This window comes from Cyprinodon tularosa, unplaced genomic scaffold, assembly GCF_016077235.1.
Source record: "Cyprinodon tularosa strain WSP-4 unplaced genomic scaffold, ASM1607723v1 ctg6, whole genome shotgun sequence".
Classification (NCBI taxonomy): Eukaryota; Metazoa; Chordata; class Actinopteri; order Cyprinodontiformes; family Cyprinodontidae; genus Cyprinodon; species Cyprinodon tularosa.
In genome coordinates, this window is record NW_024039340.1 from 2783962 (window position 1) to 2797698 (window position 13737).

Genomic DNA, 13737 nt, shown 5'->3' on the forward strand with positions numbered 1-13737 from the left:
GGTGGCAGTAGTGCTCTTTGACAAACATGGATGCGTCCACTAAAGCACGATCAAATGAAAATTACTCTTAATTAAAAACACTTATTATTTATTGAACAGTATGGAATAATTTCATATTTAAAGTACTTTCAGAAGTTTGAATTCTCAATATGACCGGACTTTTCCTTTAATACATAACAAATTACCCAAAGAAACACCATAACCTCAGTGATACATGGTGGTGGCAGCATTATACTCTGGGCTTACAGACTTCTATAATTTTTTTTAGAATTTCTAGACAGCAATTTATCAGGATGAAAATAAAGTTTTGAGGTGATAAGTTGGTAGCCTTGTGAGACCATCCTGATCTTGCGAGCTTTCAAGATTTCACTCGCTAATCAGTCTGGAGACTCTCCGTTGAAGAAAATTTGGAGCCGTTCACCAAACAAACGTCCAATCAGCGTTGGCTTTGAGGCGGGTTGAGGTGTGACGCAACGAGAAGCGCGACCGTTCGGTCTAAAGAACATGGCAGCTTCAGCCGATGAATCTAGCGTTAGCGGGGCTATCGAGCAAGTTTTATCGGAATTACAGAGTATTTCTTCACTGAAAGAAGAGCAAAACACTGCTCTGGAGGCTTTTCTCAGAGGAAAAGATGTTTTTGCTCTTCTCCCGACTGGTTTCGGCAAGAGTAGCCTGGCTAGTGGTTGTGTTTCCGTTGTCGCTCTGTTAGTACGTCATATGCTTCGTTGATCTGATTGGTTTATTTGGCCCGTCTATCACCAACATAGGCCAATCAGCTAACCAGTATTTTCGCCCCTTCCCAAAATTACTTCAATGGAAGGTTTCCAGATGGATATGCGGAGCAAATCCATATGGCGGAGTCAGGTTAATAAGTTGGACTTAACATAATAGGACAAAAAACTATCTTCATTCAGAAAGAATGAAATGCAGACTTTTTACATATGATCATTTTAAGACAAAAGGAAGAAATTAACAGAAAAGGAAAACAAACAGATAAAGGTAGGAGAAACATAAATAAAGATAAAGATGTACACATTAATTAAAGTCTAACAGGTTTATATCCTTTACAAAGACTGGGGTTTCCTCGTTATGATTTAACTCTGAGTCTAAAACTTTGCAAGAAACACATTTAGGTAAATAAGAGACTCTTTTTGATAGAGAACACAGACATTTTTTTTGTGTGTGTGTGTGTCTGTGAACACCATCTTCTCAGTCTTACCTCTACATTGATCATGTGGTGTACTGCCCCCTGTGTTTTTGAAGAATACACAGGGGGCGCAAGCATAACAATAACTCAGCCTTCATTCATATTGTTTATATTATTGGTTATTTTTTAAGACTCATTGAGATATTAAGGGGGATAAAAAGTGATTTATTTTAAAATTAGGGGGATATTCCAGCAGATTCAGACGGGTCGTTTCTAAACTGACTGAACATTATCAGGTAATCCAATGGACCAGTGACTCTACAAATGAAAACTCTGTCTATTGTTCCACCCCACATGCATACACTAATACTCCTGTTGTTTTCTCTGTTGGTGAATACCCATCAGCTTTGCATGTGTATGAGTGCTGATTAAAAATCGTTTGGGTTTATATCCGTCCCTAAAAGCAGATTTGTGCTCCTGTGTTTTCCACCTCGGCCTGGACTGGCTGTCACAGAGACTCCCTCCCTCGTTGTTAATGCGAGGCCATATTAGTTTTGGTGTGCCTGTGTGTGGAGTTCACTGCATCTGCAAGATAGATCTGACCTCATGATGGTATCTCTGTCTTTTGTTGCTTGACATCCCTCAGGGTAACTGGGAGGTCACTCTGCCAGCTGGTTTGGAGATTTACCAGTTGCGTTTGCTCCTCTGTGAAGATGCCTCAATGGTTTCTGGTCCAAAGCTAGACAGCGCTTTTCTAGGAACAACAGACAAGGCTGCAATCAGACAGGATATCAGTTTCATTTGTTTTAAAAGTCAGTGCTAAGGGTTTATATCTTTTAAAATGACTGCAAAATCCTTACATGTGTAAATATAAAATCCATTCTGGACATCATGTCAGAACTCTGGAGTTTACAAAGCAGGAAAATTTAAAGGTATTTTTTTTCTCTCTCTCTCATAGACGCCTTAATATTTCCTGAAGTGCAAAATTAGATTGATTGTATGCTCTAAACGTAAACGTGGGTTTTGATAAGCACAAGCGCAGTTCAAAACCTGTTGCATACTGTAAACAATCATAAGAAACTAAAGAATTTGTCTAGCCTGACAGAAAAGGTCTGAAATGCCCTTATAAAATAAGACAAGAGTAGATTTTGGAGGAGCGTTCAGGAAATGGAGGAGCTCAGATCTGTCCTGGGAATAAAATATCCTATGGTGCCGGTCAAAATAACTTCAACATGTATAACTCTCAGTGTGTAATAATTACAGGGATGTACTGACATAAATGTAATATATTATCCATATGTGTGTAATTTACTATCACGTATGAACTGAAAGTCTTAATCTTTGTTTGCCTTTGAATTCCAAAAAAAGTTTTAAAGAAAATCCACTAGATTTTGTCTCCAAGATTGAAGACATTTCGCTTCCCATCCAGGAAGCTTTTTCAATTAAAATGTCAGAAATAGTGTTGAGTGTATTGTTGCTTTATACAGTAGCCCAACAAACCCTTCGTTTTTGCTTAGAAAACATGCAAATTGAAACAGGCAAATGGGTCCACACCTTTAGAATGGGGGTCGTTTGGCTTTTGCCGTTAAAGGGAATTGTTGGCCTGGCTGAATAGGCGGGGTCTTCTGTTCCCCTTTAAAACGGTTGGGGTTGCAATCATAGCGGGAAGGGATTAGCTTAATTGCTGCATTGACTTAACACATATGACTCAGCCGTGCGTCATCAGGGTGAACAGCAGCGGGCTTAGGACGCAGCCCTGAGGGGAGCCTGGGCTTAGGGCATTGGAAAAACGATCTAGTAATAAGTGAAAATATCTTAATTTGAGTAGGTTAATGAGATAATTTGCCAGTGTATTATTATATTTATTCTTAAAGTAAGATTATTAGATAAGACAAACCAATTGTGTTTTCTTATTTTAAGTGTAAATTGTCTTGTTCCATTGGTTAAAATGTCTCTTTTACCTCCTCAATCCAAGAACAAATGCATTTATTTTAAGAAAGAAATGACTTATCTAGATTTAGATTTTTTTCTAGTGTCATCAGAGGTGTTCTGTCAAACCGGGACTGACTGAGGTCTGTTTCTGAGGAAGTCTAAAAGCTAATTGCAGAGGGGTGTATTGGTCCTGGTTCCGATGCCAGGTATACCGATTATATATTAATATAATTATAAAGATGAATAACAGCCGATTCTGATGCCAACAGCAATACATCATGCCTCCCTAGTATTCACACAATTTCAGTTTCATTCATCAATCTATCCAGAAAAATGTGGAATGATTGATTGGATGTTTTTCCTTTCAGCTACATCAGTGATTATCCTCTTTCAAAAGCAGCAAAATCAAATTTAGAAATTTGTCCCACATATTGCTGAGAGCCAAAGTCTATTGAAACTAGAAAAATTGCTGTTTCTGCGAAACAGCTGTGAGAATGCTGTACGCTAAACTGTAAGCTCAAAATGGCAGAAACCACTGAAATGACATGAAATAGAAGAAAAGATAAATGCTTAATTTCTTTGTTGAAAAAAAGCAGAAGCAAGCTGAAGCCAACAGCAAAAACATGTTGGGCAGCAAACAGAAAAGCTTAATGCTAGTCCACAAAGATAGCTGAATTAAGCCAGTTTTGAAAATATGGGCTGAAATGTATTAAATTAGCAGAATCAGAAAAGAAAATTGAAAGAAAAACTTGAATCTTATCTGGTTGAAGAAATATTGGTTTGGTTAAAATGGCAAAGAATGTGGAATTGAATGAGCAGCTTAGTGCTACATAAGAAACTTGATTAAAGTGTTGAAAAGTTGAAGTAATGTAAAACATGGACAGAAAGTTAATACAGAAATAAGCTAAACTTTTAGCGGAATTGTTGAAGTTTTCCATTAATTTCTCTGGGCCAGAAAAAGCTTAATATTTCAAAAATTATAATAATTGAAATTAGCAAAAGACCTAGCATAAGTATGCAGGACTAGTTAGAGACGGAAAAACGAAACAGGAAAACAATGCATTAATGCATTCTCCCTTGATTATTGGTGGGGACATGTCCCCACCAGTCCTTCAGAACGTTACGCCTGTGATCCCAGCTGTTCCACTTTTCCTATCAGATGCTGTGGGATGATGGTGTTGAAAGCTGAACTGAAGTCCAGGAACAGCATCCGCACACGGATGTTCTTCTCCTCCAGATGTGCAAGACTCAGGGGAAGAGCAGAGGAGATGGCGTCCTCAGTGAAGCAGTTCCATCGGTAGGCAATCTGGGACGGGTTGAATGTTGGAGGAGACAGTGTGTTCTTTAACCAGCCTTTTGAAGCACTTCATCATGATGGGAGTGAGTGCAACAGGCTGGTAATCGTTGAGTGAGGTGACCTGAGGCTTATTTGGGACTGGAATGATGGTGTCAGACTTAAAGAATGCTCTCACTATGGATTGATCCAGCGAGGTCTTAAAGACGTCTGTGAGGACACCAGCCAGCTGACCTGCACACTCCCTGTACACCCACCCATGTTATGGGGGGCCTTTCCTAGGTTGACTCAAGGGGCTTTGGGTTTCTACTGTGATTCTCCCATGCATATTCACAACACTGATGTCATTCCAACTTGTTGCCAAAGGGGGCAAACTTCTGCAACATTTCTGGAACTGGTGCTAAATTCCTTTTATTAAAAAAAATCAGATTTTATTATGTCTCTAATAGTCTATTCTTAATCACCTAATTCCACCCTAGATACACAGTTTCAGTTTTCTTGATAAGTCCTTAAAAGAAAGTTCAAGCTCCTGTATTTAAAGCAGCACCAAAAAGTTTCAGAAATGCAAACTGTCAGTGAAATGATTGAAAGCTGTTTCAGCTATCTAACTTTTTTTAATTTATTTATCTTTTTACACAACAACCAAATAAAAATGGAGCTTTCCAACACAAATACGCTGCTGCATCCGGCAGGCAGGATTAATCATCTCCCTGCAAGAGAGCTATAGTGAGCTGCTCTATCTTGGCCCGGAGGAGACATCAAAACGTACTCTCCATGCCCGCCTGCTTACTGTTTCCCCCGGAGAGACAGGGATGGGTTAGAGAGTAGAGACTGGCCTCTGGTAGTGCAACCCTCAGTGGAGTCCATATTGATTATACCTGCCACCGCTGGCTAGCTGGAGCTGTGTGCTCTGACAGCTGGCAGCGCCGGCTGAGATTGATAACGGCTCCCGCCCAGTTTTAGCCAGCTACCTTACCACTTCGCTCTGTGTTGGTGTTAAAAAAGCAAACTTGTTTATTATTACTATTGTTATTGCTATGTTTTGGTTCCATTTTAGATGTCTCTTTGTCCAAGTGGAGCTTTGTTTTCTGATGTTGTGGGGAAAAAAGGATGGATTTCACTGAGTTGGCACTTTATTTTATCTTTGCAAAGAGAGAACACTTCATCATACGGCCCTTATTGCATGGTAATCAGCCCTGTTCTGATCTGGGCAGCGTTCCTTCCTCATTAGTTACAACAATGGAAAGTAGTCAGAGTCAAAAACAAAGTTACAGACACTTTGGTTAAACAGTAACATGTTAGGAATAAACCTTGAGAAAGAATCAGGCTTGTTATGGGAGTAAGTATGTCTTGTCTAGAAGCATAGAGAATGTGAGTGAAAGAGAGTGAGTGAAAACCTTTTTCAATGAGTAAATAGCATAAATAGATATATGAAATAAGAGAAATCTAAATTTTTCCGACCACAGTTCAGAACTTCAAACTCCTATGGCTTGAATGGAGTGCACTTTTTTGTAAAAAAAGACAGTTTAACCCATTCCCCCCGTCCTGATCTCCCTCCACTGGCTGGTGTCGGGGCTCGCCGGTACACTGGTGGGGCTCGAGGTCTGGGGGTGGATGCCCGGGTGGCTGCCGGCTCATTCCTGGCGGCCTCTCCGCTGCCCCGGCCGGCCGGGGCCTTGCTGGGGCTCCTGTCTGGGGGTTTGGCGCCCCTGGGGCCTCGGATCCCTGGGGCCCGGGACTGGATGCGCTTCGGGGTGGGGCCGGGTGTTGTCGGTGCCGGTGCCTTTGCTTCGATGCCGGTTCCTGGGCGGATTTGGGATGAAGCCAGGACCCTGAAACCCCAAACCACGTGACTACAGTCAGCAGTACACTGATACTATTCAAGTATCAGTGTATATATATATATATATATATATATATATATATATATATATATATATATATATATATATATATATATGTTTTACCTGGAATCTGCTGTAGCCACTCTCCCACTTTGGGGGTCACAGCCCCCAGTGCTCCAATTACCACTGGCACCACTGCTGCTCTTACTATATATACTCCGGCCACTTTATTAGGTACACCTGTCCAACTGCTCGTTAACACAATTTCTAAGCAGCCAATCACATGGCGGCAACTCAGTGCATTTAGGCATGTAGACGTGGTCAAGACAATCTCCTGCAGTTCAAACCGAGCATCAGTATGGGGAAGAAAGGTGATTTGAGTGACTTTGAACGTGGCATGATTGTTGGTGCCAGAAGGGCTGGTCTGAGTATTTCAGAAACTGCTGATCTACTGGGATTTTCACGCACAACCATCTCTAGGGTTTACAGAGAATGGTCCGAAAAAGAAAAAACATCCAGTGAGCGGCAGTTCTGTGGGCGGAAATGCCTTGTTGATGCCAGAGGTTAGAGGAGAATGGCCAGACTGGTTGGAGCTGATAGAAGGGCAACAGTTACTCAAATAACCACCCGTTACAACCAAGGTGGGCAGAAGAGCATCTCTGAACGCACAGTACGTCGAACTTTGAGGCAGATGGGCTACAGCAGCAGAAGACCACACCGGGTGCCACTCCTTTCAGCTAAGAACAGGAAACTGAGGCTACAATTTGCACAAGCTCATCGAAATTGGAAAATAAAAGATTGGAAAAACCTTGCCTGGTCTGATGAGTCTCGATTTCTGCTGCGACATTCAGATGGTAGGGTCAGAATTTGGCGTCTACAACATGAAAGCATGGATCCATCCTGCCTTGTATCAACGGTTCAGGCTGGTGATGGTGGTGTCATGCTGTGGGGAATATTTTCTCGGCACTCTTTGGGCCCCTTGGTACCAATTGAGCATCGTTGCAACGTCACAGCGTTCACGAGTCTACGGAAACCGCGGCAGACCAAACCAGATGAAAGTGCGCATTCAGCGTCTGCTCTGCCGATAATGCAAGCGTAGAAGAAGAAATGTGCTGTTTACCTGTGCAAAGAAAGAAACAACAAAATAAAAATGTCTGAGGACTTCAGTGTTGAGGAAGAGCATGAGTTCTTTGCCGAGCTGAATGCGCACTTTCGTCTGGTTTGGTCTGCCGCGGTTTCCGTAGACTCGTGAACGCGCTTTCAGAAAATCCTATACACTACTGTTTATGCTCTAAAAACATTCTAAATGACTTCGTTTCAAGTAAATTATGGACGCTACCCACTCAGGACACTTGGAATACATTGGACGAGCAGTATGTAGGAATATTGTGTTGGGCTCACTGGATTGTGTGCTGAGCTGTGCTAGGGTTCTTTCTTACCTTTTCCTCCTTAGACTCCAGTCCTGACGAGCCTCCAGCTGGTTCCAATTGGACGCAATCAGGGAGCAGTATTTAGAGGAGTGGATTCCCTGGGACGGACGCCAGTCGGTTAAAGTTCCACACAGTGGTAACCTACCTGCTAGCTCTCCTAAGACTGAACAAGATAGTTTAGGCTTAAGCTTACCTCCGTGTCCTCCTTCTCTCTCCTAGAAGCCTTGCTGTTTCCTAGCCGGTCCTCCTCCCAGTCTTCCTGGATCCTTCCCTCCACTGCTCACCTGCCTGTCCACCCTCTGGAGCTCTCAGGTAGAAGCCCTCCATCTCCGCCAAAGACTCAATCTCTGTGGGCTCATCCAACCTCCCCTCCAGCTGCTCCGCTCTCCAAGAACTGTAAGGAATCAGCATCTTCTCTAAATAACTCAGATCCTCCTGCCTGCATCTAACTTATATCTCTCTCCGCGCAGTTCCAGATGAAGCCGCAGTAATCCGAACCACCACGCCAGGCTGAACTTAACTCTGTAAAACTTTTCAATAAACAATCTAAAAACTGCTTCCACTCGCATTGTGTCTGGGCCAGAGTTTACCTTTGAATCATGTCAGAACCGACTGGCCAGCATGACTCTGCAGCACAACTGCGAACCGCTTTGTCCGAACAAGGAGTTCTCCTTGGCCGCCATGATTCGGCTATCTCAACAATAGCTCAACAGCAAACCTCTATCATGCAGACTCTTAGCCAGTTGTCACTCCAAGTACAGGAACTTACTTCCAAGTTGCCTTCTCCTCCTCCTCCTTCTAGACTTAACCTATCTGTTGGTTCTGCTGCCTCTTCCAGGTCTCCCATCTCCAGAGACGTTGTTTTGCCCACTCCTGAGCCATACGCCGGCGACCTGAACAAAAGCAAGGGATTCTTGCTACAGTGCTCCCTAGTGTTCGGGCGGTCTCCGCAGTCATTTCCGGATGACGCCAGCAGGATCTCCTACGTCATTGGCCTGCTCAGAGACAAGGCTTTAAGGTGGGCTGAAGCAATAATCGATGATTCTAACATCTATGAGTACACCTTTGGAGAATTTCTAGATTTATTTAAACAGACATTTTGCTTACATGTTGGTGAGGAAGAAGCAGCCAAAAAATTGTGGACTCTAAAACAAGGAAACAAGTCAGCAGCAGAATTGGCAATCGAATTTCGTACTCTTGCAGCAGAATCCGGTTGGAACGAGACAGCCCTCAAGGGGGCGTTCCAACATTCTCTAAGTGAAAAGCTAAAAGATGAACTGGCCTGCCGAGAGGAACCAGAAACCCTGGACCAGTTAATTAATCTCGCCATCCGGATTGGCAATAGACTCAGAGAAAGAAACCGTCAGCGTAATGTTGCTCCATCACACCATGCTTATGCTATGGCACCTGATCCTCAGCCTCAGCCTCAGCCTCGCCCCCCGTCTCCTGAACCCATGCAGATCGGAAGAGCTCGGCTCTCACCTGAGGAACGCCAACGGCGGTTGGCATCTGGCTGCTGTCTGTATTGTGGTCACCCAGGTCATTTGATTTCCACCTGTCCGGTTCGCCCAAAAGCCTTTGCCCGTCAGTAAATCTGGGGGTGCTGACGGGCAAAACCACGATTCAAAACAACCTCCGCCTAACTATTCATTCGTCCATCTGCTTCGATCGTAAAAGCCTCCCCGTGCTCTCCCTGGTGGATTGTGGTTCCCAACAGAATCTTATAAGCCCAGATCTTGTTCACCAATACAAGATTCCAGTTCAAAAACTCCCAACTCCAATTTTTGTGTCTGCCTTAGATGGTAGTGCTCTCAAGACCATAACTCATCAGACTGTCCCTCTTCAGTTTGTGTCTCTAGGCAACCATCACGAACAGATATCATTTCTAGTTTTTCCCACCAAGAACTCCCCAGTGGTTTTGGGCTACCCCTGGTTAATTAAACACAACCCCCAAATTAACTGGTCTCTTTCCCGCCTTGAGTCCTGGAGCCCTGAGTGCTCTAATAGCTGCCTCCGCTCTGCTCTCCCTCCTCAGAGTTCCATTCCCAATCCTCAGCAACCGCCAGCTGACCTCTCTAAGGTCCCACCTGATTATCACGATTTACAACGCGTCTTCAGTAAAGATTTAGCCCTCTCTTTGCCTCCTCATCGGCCCTATGATTGTCCCATCAATCTTCTTCCAGGCGCCCCACTGCCCTCTGGCCGATTATACAACTTGTCTAGACCTGAACGTCAGGCCATGGAGAACTATATAAACAGTTCTCTCGAAGCAGGTATCATCCGCCCCTACTCATCTCCAGTTGGGGCTGGTTTCTTCTTTGTCGAGAAGAAGGACAAAACTCTCCGCCAATGTATTGATTATCGGGACCTAAATAAAATCACGGTCAAGAACAAATACTCTCTTCCGCTCATATCAGCTGCTTTTGAACCCGTAAGCCAGGCCACCGTTTTCACCAGGCTCGACCTCCGAAATGCCTACCACCTGGTTCGTATTCGGGAGGGAGATGAGTGGAAAACTGCTTTCAAGACTCACATTGGTCATTTCGAATATCTGGTCATGCCTTTTGGCCTTTCTAATGCCCCAGCAGTTTTTCAGGCCCTCGTAAATGATGTTCTGAGAGACTTTCTAAATATCTTCGTTTTTGTTTACATAGACGATATCCTGATCTTTTCCAGAGATCTGGAGGAACATAAGGTCCACGTAAGAAGGGTTCTCCACCGTCTGCTAGAAAATCGCCTGTATGTCAAAGCAGAGAAGTGTGAATTTCATGTTTCTTCAACCACTTTTCTTGGTTTTGTTTTTGAGGGTGGACAGGTGAAGACGGACCCAGCCAAGATCAAGGCAGTGTTGGACTGGCCAACCCCTGAGACCAGAAAACAGCTCCAGCAGTTTCTTGGGTTTGCCAACTTCTACAGGAGGTTCATAAGAAACTTCAGTGTCATAGCCGCTCCTCTCTCTGCCTTAACGTCCACCAAAAGACCTTTCATCTGGACCCCTGAAGCACAGAAGGCCTTCTCCGAGCTAAAGACCCTATTCTCAAGGGCTCCCATCCTCATCCATCCTGATTCCACGGCTCAATTCATCATGGAAGTGGATGCGTCAGCTACCGGTGTTGGGGCTGTACTCTCCCAGCGGTCCCCAGCAGACAATAAGCTCCACCCATGTGCCTTCTTTTCAAAAAGATTCTCTCCTTCTGAGAGAAATTATGACATTGGGGACAGAGAGCTCCTAGCCATCAAGCTCTCACTGGAAGAGTGGAGGCACTGGCTCGAGGGCTCAGAACTTCCAGTGGTGGTTTGGACTGACCATAAAAATCTGTCCTACCTCAAAAATGCCAAGAGACTGAACTCCCGGCAATCCCGCTGGACCTTGTTCTTCTCTAGATTTAATCTAAACATCACTTATCGTCCTGGCTCCCGTAACATTAAGCCGGATGCCTTGTCCAGACAGTTTGCCTCTGATGATGTCTCCAAAACCCCTGAGCCGATCCTTCCACCATCCTGTGTGGTTGGGGGGCTTTCCTGGAACTTGGAGAAGGCCATTGAAGCAGCCTCGAAGGCCGATCCCGATCCTGGGAGGGGACCCCCCAACCGCCTTTATGTTCCGGCTAAGACCCGTTCACAGGCCATTCAATGGGCACACTCTTCTCGGTTCTCCTGCCACCCAGGGACAAGCCGTACTATTGGTTTGCTCCGCCGCTATTTCTGGTGGCCTTCTCTCAACAAAGATGTGTCGGAGTTTGTCTCAGCCTGCTCCACATGTGCTCGTGGAAAGAACCTTCACCGCCCTCCAGCTGGTCTCCTGCAACCTCTCTCTGTCCCTAACCGGCCTTGGTCGCATATTGCCCTGGATTTTGTCACTGGCCTTCCTGTCTCCGAAAATAAGACAGTTATACTGACAATCATCGACAGGTTTTCCAAAGCCTGCCACTTAATCCCTCTTAACAAGCTTCCATCTGCTGCTGTTACTGCTCGCCTCTTGTTTTCACATGTATTCAAACTTCACGGCATCCCCTTAGAAATTCTGTCAGACCGGGGTCCTCAATTTGTTTCTCGGGTCTGGAGAGACTTTTGCTCTATCTTGGGAGCCAAACCCCGCCTCAGTTCAGGGTTTCATCCCCAGACCAATGGGCAATGTGAGAGACTGAACCAGGAACTGGAAAACGCACTTCGTTGCGTCTGTTCCAACAACCCCTCCTCCTGGTGTACATATTTACAGTGGGTTGAGTATGCCCACAATTCTCACATTTCTGCTGCCTCTGGGTTGTCCCCTTTCGAAGCCTCTCTTGGCTATCAGCCATCCCTCATCCCCTCTTCTTTTCCAGACGCCATCATCCCCTCTGTGAAGGACCACATGAAGGCTTGCCGCCGGATCTGGGACCAGACCAGAGCTGCCCTGAACCGTACCGCTGCTCTCAACAAGAAGATCGCTGACCGCAAGCGTGTGCCTGCTCCAGTCTATTCCCCTGGGCAACAGGTCTGGCTCTCATCAGGACTGGGCAACAGGTCCCGTAAACTGTCTCCTAGGTTTTTGGGCCCTTTTCCTGTCCAAGCTGTCATCAGTCCTACCACTGTCCGTCTGAGGCTCCCTTCTCACCTTCGGGTCCATCCCGTTTTTCATGTTTCCCAAGTCAAGCCTGTGTCTTTCAGCCCGTTGTGCCCTCCGTCCAGACCCCCTCCACCCGCCCGGGTCGTTGACGGCCACCCTGCCTTCACTGTGCGCCGCATTGTGGATGTCCGCCCCCGGGGTCGGGGTTGCCAGTATCTGGTTGATTGGGAGGGTTATGGTCCGGAGCAGCGGTCCTGGGTTCCGCGCTCCTTCATTCTGGATCCCACGCTCATCTCTGACTTTGAGCGCCGTTCGGCGTCTTCTTCTACTCGTCCGCCAGGTGGCGTCCCTTGAGGGGGGGGGGGTACTGTTGGGCTCACTGGATTGTGTGCTGAGCTGTGCTAGGGTTCTTTCTTACCTTTTCCTCCTTAGACTCCAGTCCTGACGAGCCTCCAGCTGGTTCCAATTGGACGCAATCAGGGAGCAGTATTTAGAGGAGTGGATTCCCTGGGACGGACGCCAGTCGGTTAAAGTTCCACACAGTGGTAACCTACCTGCTAGCTCTCCTAAGACTGAACAAGATAGTTTTGACTTAAGCTTACCTCCGTGTCCTCCTTCTCTCTCCTAGAAGCCTTGCTGTTTCCAAGCCGGTCTTCCTCCCAGTCTTCCTGGATCCTTCCCTCGACTGCTCACCTGCCTGTCCACCCTCTGGAGCTCTCAGGTCGAAGCCCTCCATCTCCGCCAAAGACTCAATCTCTGTGGGCTCATCCAACCTCCCCTCCAGCTGCTCCGCTCTCCAAGAACTGTAAGGAATCAGCATCTTCTCTAAATAACTCAGATCCTCCTGCCTGCATCTAACTTATATCTCTCTCCGCGCAGTTCCAGATGAAGCCGCAGTAATCCGAACCACCACGCCAGGCTGAACTTAACTCTGTAAAACTTTTCAATAAACAATCAAAAACTGCTTCCTACTCGCATTGTGTCTGCGCCAGAGTTTACCTTTGAATCATGTCAGAACCGACTGGCCAGCATGACTCTGCAGCACAACTGCGAACCGCTTTGTCCGAACAAGGAGTTCTCCTTGGCCGCCATGATTCGGCTATCTCAACAATAGCTCAACAGCAAACCTCTATCATGCAGACTCTTAGCCAGTTGTCACTCGAAGTACAGGAACTTAGCTCCAAGTTGCCTTCTCCTCCTCCTCCTCCTAGACTTAACCTATCTGTTGGTTCTACTGCCTCTTCCAGGTCTCCCATCTCTAGAGACGTTGTTTTGCCCACTCCTGAGCCATACGCCGGCGACCTGAACAAAAGCAAGGGATTCTTGCTACAGTGCTCCCTAGTGTTCGGGCGGTCTCCGCAGTCATTTCCGGATGACGCCAGCAGGATCTCCTATGTCATTGGCCTGCTCAGAGACAAGGCTTTAAGGTGGGCTGAAGCAATAATCGATGATTCTAACATTTATGAGTACACCTTTGGAGAATTTCTAGATTTATTTAAACAGACATTTTGCTTACATGTTGGTGAGGAAGAAGCAGCCAA

At 45.7% G+C, this 13737-nt stretch overlaps 1 long non-coding RNA gene across 1 annotated transcript; it reads left to right on the forward strand.

Annotated features, from left to right (window-relative positions):
- The first annotated feature begins 12189 nt into the window (after positions 1–12189).
- LOC119797774 lies at positions 12190–13152 on the forward strand. The gene is made up of 2 exons (XR_005282622.1): positions 12190–13001; positions 13076–13152. It is a non-coding gene; the product is annotated as an uncharacterized LOC119797774 (long non-coding RNA).
- The last annotated feature ends 585 nt before the right edge of the window (positions 13153–13737 follow it).